Genomic DNA, 7563 nt, shown 5'->3' with positions numbered 1-7563 from the left:
AATACCTATATAACATGAAAACACTGAGAAAAAAACTTTGGAACCACTTTCCAGGTTCAGCTCCTGGCCCCCTGACTATATCTCACCTGTCGGTATGTCCTAAGGGTATTTGTTTTGAAAAAGTTTCCCAATATTTTTTTTTTTTTTTTTTGGAATTTTTTGGTGAGAATTTTTTTTTTTCAACTTAAGTTTTCAACTTCAATTGTTTATGAAAGGTAATGTCACGTATATTACAAATACATTTGTGCAAACTAATTATTTGAATTTTGATTGGTGTAAACCATGACAAAACGGCAACTCGGGTACAGTCATTTATCTATACTAGGGCATGCCCGTACTATATATAAGCTAGGACGTGCCCGTACGTGGGTGCCCGTTCCTTGCCAAAAAAAAAAAAAAAAAAAAATTTGTGTAGGGGTGTGTGTGTGTAAACATCCTAGGGCGTGCCCGTACGTGGGTGCAAAAAAACATGCGTGCAAACAACAACAACAAAAAAAAACTTTGAAACCACGTGGCAGTAACGACCACAGAACCCCCCCCCCCCTCTATTTACATGAATGGTTTGGTCCATTCGCAACGACCACAGAACCCCCCCCCTCTATTTACATGCAATGGTTTGGTCCAAAGCGAATGGCTTGTGGTGTTTGGTAAAGAAATCGCCATAGCTCGGTAACTACTTGTCCGATTAATTTCAAACCTTGAAAAGGCACATCCTCGGGTCCCCAGCAATATACCTGGCAAGTTGCAAGTATATCGGACCCGTGGTTGTCGAGAAACAGCGGTCACAGACAAACATACATACATACATACATACATACAAACATACAAACATACAAACATACACACAGAGATTACTGGAATTATAGATAGATATCTACACATCTGGGCAGTGTCTGTATTGTCACTTAACGACTTCCTCAAACTTTTGTTTCTGTGGTTGTGAAGTGTTTTTAATAACGTGGTGGTGGTTTTGAATCACGTGGTGGTGAGGTATTTTGAATTATGTGGTGGTGAGGTGTTTTTAAATGACGTGGTGGTGAGGTGTTTTTAAAACACGTGGTGGTGAGGTGTTTTTAAATCACGTGGTGGTGAGGTATTTATAATTATGTGGTGGTGACGTGTTTTTAATTATGTGGTGGTGAGGTGTTTTGAATTAGTTGGTGATGAGGTGTTTTGAATTACTTGGTGGTGAGTTGTTTTGAATTACGTGATGGTGAGGTGTTTTGAATTACTTGGTGGTGAGGTGTTTTGAATTACGTGGTGGTGAGGTGTTTTGAATGGCATGATGGTGAGGTGTTTTGAATTAATTGGTGGTGAGGTGTTTGAATTACATGGTGGTGAGGTGTTTTGAATGACATGATGGTGAGGTGTTTTGAAATAGTTGGTGATGAGGTGTTTTGAATTACTTGGTGGTGAGGTGTTTTGAATGACATGATGGTGAGGTGTTTGGAATTAGTTGCTGATAAGGTGTTTTGAATTACTTGGTGGTGAGGTGTTTTGAATGACATGATGGTGAGGTGTTTTGAATTAGTTGGTGATGAGGTATTTTGAATTACTTGGTGGTGAGGTGTTTTGATTTACGTGGTGGTGAGGTGTTTTGAATTACGTGGTGATGAGGTGTTTTGAATTACGTGGTGGTGAGGTGTTTTGAATGACATGAGTAGTGTAATAATGTTGCTTCTGGGACACCTCCGTTTAACATGGGAAATCCCTATCTAATGTCATTTACCCCCTTGTCTTTTTCAAAAATCATAAACACCTCTATTTCTCCCACCCTCATCTTTATGAACCTTTTGTCTGTAGTACCTATCCTTAATGTTGTTCATTAGACCACTCAAACACTACAAATATTTGTTTTCTCTTATAGACCTATCATCCTTCTTCTACATATCATCTGGCAGATTAATCTTTGACCCATTCACTTCCATATTAATTCTTTCCCTCCCTCATTGACCCTAAACACCTCTATTTCTCTCACCCTGTTCTTTACGAACCTTCTAACCTTTTGACATGTTATCCTTATTCATCAGACCACTTAAACAATGGTCCTTCTGTGTGAACCTGTGATCCTTCTGACCTTATGGACCTTTTAACCTTTTACTCTTAATATCATCTGGTGAATATAACCCACTCAAACATCGACCCGACAAATATTTGTTTATGCGTGGGAAATAATTTAATTCTCCTCCAACTTCCATCACCATACTCAAACCTTTTTAAAATTAATTATTCGCTTTTGAGAAATGACGTTGTGTCACTGACTTGGATAACTTCCCAGAAAGATTTCATTGTTTCGTTTCCTGTTTTCACACACGCCTTGAGATTCCTCGAAATGCTGTCAGCCAGTTCTCTTCCCTGAATACATTTTACATTATAAAAAGCCGTATTCAGTTCAATTTTAAACATTGTGAATCGACGAAGATGAACGACAACTTGTCTCATTCCAGTGATGAAGAATACTCACAAGGGTAAGTTTGAACTGTTTGAACATTCAGAATTGAACTGTTGGTGAGAGCTTTGTATGTGATTAATTAAAATTTATATAACATGATATATATTTTTTATTACAGCAATTCAGGTTTTGAAAATGACCTGGTCTTGGCAGAAAATGAAGTTTTTCCGAAAGAGATTTACAACGAGGCGAATGAGCATTTAAACCATTTGCCTGTTTCACCGTTCTTGCAAGATTCATATGCAAGGTAAGATACTAAATATTAATACATTTGTGTTAAACGACGCTGCCTTAGTGTGTGTGTGTTCGTGTGTGTATGTGTTTGTGTGTGTGATGTTTTGTCAAGCTTACTTCAGCATAGTAATTTCTCCTTATTTTGTTTGCAGCCTCGAAGACCAAAGCTTGGAGTGGGACGATTTTGGACTCCATAGGAATGGTTGCAGCCTCGAAGACCAAAGCTTGGAGTGGGACGATTTTGGACTCCATAGGAATGGTTATTTCCTGTCATCCTGTGATATCTTTAATTTTCATCTCGACGATCTGGATGCTAAGCTTGATTTTGTGGAGGTAAGCATGTGTGTGTCAATGTGTGGATACACCGTTTCGAATAGGTACACCATATCCCTGCGCATTGTGGGAGGTGATTCAGGGTATATCATTCATTTATTTCTCTCCTTGTTTTACCCCTCTTGCCTTTGACAGAAAGAGATTCCAAACGTGAAGATATCTGCTGCTGTTGAAACTACCTTTGACTTATGTTTGGAAGAGATTGATGATTTGTGCTGGGAAGAAGTTAAATGTGTAATACCTCAAGAAAAATGTCTTAAAAATATAAAGATTTTGTTTAAAATATTATTTATATATATATGCTTTGTCCAGAATCATTTAATTATTAATTACAAGAAAAGAATAAAGGTTAGGGGGGAGGGTGCGTTCCCCCACCCTTGATTTCCCCCCATCCCACCCCTCCCCTCCCCTTGTGTGTGTGGGGAAGGTGGGGGTGGGATGAGGGGGGATCAAGGGTGGGGGAACGCACGGGGGGTGGGAGGTGATGGGTGTGGGCGGAGTCTGTGTGGGCGGGGTCGGTGTGGGCGGGGTCGGTGTGGGCGTGGCTTATGATTTTTTATTTATTTAATTTTTTTTATTTATTACCACGAATTAAATTAGATAATCTGGGTGGGGTGAATAGAAATGTTGTTTAATGAATTATTAGCTTTGTTTTTTGTAATTCTTGCGAGTAAAATGAACCCAAGATTTCTTCTCCATTTAAATCATATAATTTGTAGGTCCAAGGGACTGTATCCATTACATCAATGATTTTAAATAATTCATTAGTCCATTTTTGTGTATAACCTTTCTCAAAATGGCTTTTCCATTTGTATATCCTTACAATATCACCAACTTTGAACTTGGGCTTTCTCAAATTAATCTCCTTTTCATATTCTAATTTTGTAAATGTTTCTGATGGTTTTGATTTTGTTGATGAATGAACTGTATTATTGTAATTATCTACAATATCCTGAATTAAATACACCCATTTTTGAGAACCGAGTTGTGTGAATTTTTTATATAATTTCTCTTTCAAAGTACGATTAAAACGCTCAATAACAACTGCCTTTCCTTCATTAAAGGTGCTGTATAATTTAATACCCTTCCCCTTAAGAAATTTCATGAATATTTTGTTGTAGAACTCTGTTCCCTCATCGGTCCACAGTTTCTTTGGTTTTCTTTTATCCCTATCAAATATTAGCTTAAAGGCTAACATTAAAGTATCACCCCTTTTATTTTTTAAAGGGACAACCCAGGCAAATCTACTCCTCAAATCAATAACGGTTAAAGCATACCTGTATCCCTTATCATTATTTAGTTCGATTAAATCAGCGGACCATATGTGGTCAGTGTATTTAGAATAAACTTTCCTTCTTTTAAACTTTGTGATTATAGGTTTATGTAATTCATTAGCCAAAAGCTCCTCAGTCTTGATAACATCATTGGAGTTTAATAGTTTTTTGGGAAATAACCAAGACCAAGTTTCAATTTAACACATCATTTTTTTCACAATAAACCTATCAACTTTCTCTCTCAATGTCGGATTTCGTATCAAAGACAAATTATACAACATTTCTCTGTCTGCTTCATGTTTTTCATCCAATGTGGTGGTATCCCCATAAGCAATATCATGCTTCATACACACTTCATCAACCCTATTTTTTGGTCTGGACCAAGGTTTAGGATTGTCAGTCTCATCTAATCTTTTATCCAAGTTTGTTCCTGGACCACAGAAAGAATACCCTGGAAGGTGTAATTCCCCTGGAATTCCAGTTGTTGTAAATTTACTTCCTGAGAGAAACTTTTGTATGTCTCCTCCTCTTTTAGGAGAGATGAATTGGCACTTTTTAGAGCCACATACTTGACATATTCCTTTTTGATAAACTCTATTATTTTTAGCTTTAACATAAGAGATATTTTTAGATTTAGTTTTCTTTTTACATTTGAGACAATAACTCATATTTATTTATCAGAAAAATTCCGACAGAGTATCAAAACCTTTTTGGTTTTCAACATATACATTTCAATCTTTATTTTTAAAACATAAAGAATCCTAAGGAATGCCTTCACTCTCTCCTCCATTTATTTACAAATAAAAACTAACTAAAGTCAATGACACCAACATCATCAATCACATAATCTTTTCCTTCTTCTTCTTCTTCTTCTTCACCACTTTCTCGTTTAAATCTCCTCCCTGAAATTGAAGACATTGACGTTGTTATTTTTGAAACCATTATCTTCATAAGAGTTGTTAATTCTTTAATTTCCTCTTCGGTGCGTTGAGATCGATTTATTTGCTGTAATACACTCAATCTTTTACGAATCTCACTGATTTCCATCTTTTTATATTTTTCCTCCCTCTCTCTTTGCTCCCTTTCCTCCCTCTCCTCCTTCTCCTTTTTCTCCCTCTCCTCCTCCTTTTTCTCCCTTTCCTCCTTCTCCTTTTTCTCTCTTTCCTCCTTCTCTTCTTTAACTCCTTCCTCATTTATCTTAGCAATTTTTGATATCAATATTTTCACAGCATTCATTCTTTCTTTATTTTCCTCTTCGGTGAGTTGAGATTGATCTTCTTGCTGTAATACATCCACTCTTTTTTGAATCGCTCTGATTTCCATCTCCCTCTCCTCCCTCTCTCTTTGTTCCCTCTCCTCCTTCTCTCTTTTCTCTCTTTTCTCCTTCTCTTCTTCAACTCCTTCCTCATCCCTTGCTACCCTTGAGTTTAAACCCCAAAGAATATTATACATATACTCATCTGGATTTTGAGATATTCTTGTATCTATAATTATTTTTCTCATAATAGGATACCAATAAGATTTGTTGACGATTTCTAAAAGAGTTTTATATTTCATAACTTTGAGAAGTTCATTTTTATTTAATACTTTAAACAAGTCTCTATTTGTGGGTTTAACAATATCAGTATAAGGCCAGTTTTTTATGACAAAATTCCCATGTATATGCTCCAAATCATAAGGTATGTAATACCGAGCACCCTTTTCTTGTAGGTATCCTTGAATACAAAAATTATAATTCTCTTGTAGTCTTCTTCCTGCCATTTATGTATCAGAAATATATGTGAGATTAATATTATGACAGTTAATACCACCCCATCTTCCCACTACCAAATCGGTTTGTATTCCTCGGCTTTCTATCCTTATCTCATTACCTTCCTTCTTTGTCATGCGAACCATCGCTATACTATCATATATTTTTCTTTTCTTAAAATCACGTATTTGTTGTTTACTAATTGTACTTCCACATAAATCCTTATCTTCACCAAGTGGATAATATTCTTCTTTACGAGACTGATTTAAATCATGTAGGTCTTCTATGTTTATTGAAAAAGACCAATTATACCCTAAATCAGGCATATCATACCCCCATTTATTAATTCGCATATTAACTAAATGTCCTTCTTTATAAAATTCAATTGTAAGCAGGTAGTTAAATTCAATGAGGAAAGGTGTATGGTCAGTATAACCAGGTGTTGTGGTTGTAAATTTTACTTGTTTAACAAAACGTGCTGTTTTCTTTAAAAATATATATTGTGATAAATCACTTAATCTAATTAAGTCATTCGCATCTGTAGGGTTTGGATAATTGATTAATTTATAAGTATTCTTCATATTAATATTTTTACTTACACTATATTTTTGTCGTTCAGCCTGTGCCTTTGTATAATAATTTGATAAATCAATATCCTGAGAGGATTTTCCAAAGATAGAACCATCTTTTCCAACATAAGTCATTTATATTAGATTTAAAATGATATCATAAAAATTTTCATTATTGTTGAGTTGAAATAATACATATAAACATAATTGACCACAACATTTAGAATTAATTTCTTGAACTTGAAATGTTTGATAAACACCATTCTGTAAGAATTGTATTACTTCAACAGGTGGTGGCATACCATAACTATCAAAATAATATTTATCCTGACTATTATGAATACAAACCCAATGAGAACCATTCTGTGTGTCTAAATTCATAATAATATTCTTTGTATTCTTATTTATATGTATTAATTCATCTCTCATACAAATAACCACATTATCAATTTTTAGTGTTTTACAATACTTAGCTAGTTCTATATTTGACGTTGTATTCTTTCCAAATTGTTTAAACCATTTATCCATTTATTTATGAGAAAGATACAATCCATTACCCCGTTTAGTTAGTTTAACACCCGCTTGAGCAATAGAGGAAAGCATATCTCCAACCAACAATCTAGCTTTATCAGGTAGACTTTCACGATTTTGAGCAAAATCTACAATTACACCACTTCCACTAATTTGTTTCTCCAACTCCTTGTTATGTCTTTCCAATTCTTTTTGAGCTTTTAGTTGTGCCTTCCTTTCGTTAGCAGTTTTTACCGCTGCTGAAATACCACCAGTCAATGCTCCCGCCGCACTTAAACCAGCAAATAAAGGAATTAGAAACGGGAGAAATCCTCCTCTTGACTCGTCTATTGAATATTTCTTTAACATAGGTTTCGTCATTTTAATTTTAAGTGATCCAACATCATTTAGTGTTTTTACTTGTGTGTGTGTGAGTAAAAC

The 7563-nt window shown here is 35.3% G+C and overlaps 1 long non-coding RNA gene across 1 annotated transcript; it reads left to right on the top strand.

Annotated features, from left to right (window-relative positions):
- Positions 1-2563: 2563 nt before the first annotated feature.
- LOC137433664 (uncharacterized) lies at positions 2564-3327 on the top strand. The gene is made up of 3 exons (XR_013621148.1): positions 2564-2699; positions 2839-3019; positions 3155-3327. It is a non-coding gene; the product is annotated as an uncharacterized LOC137433664 (long non-coding RNA).
- The last annotated feature ends 4236 nt before the right edge of the window (positions 3328-7563 follow it).

This window comes from Myxine glutinosa, chromosome 13, assembly GCF_964187855.1.
Source record: "Myxine glutinosa chromosome 13, kmMyxGlut1.1, whole genome shotgun sequence".
NCBI lineage: Eukaryota > Metazoa > Chordata > Myxini > Myxiniformes > Myxinidae > Myxine > Myxine glutinosa.
The sequence above is the reverse complement of the archived record's forward strand: the minus strand, read 5'-3'. Positions and strand labels throughout refer to the sequence as shown.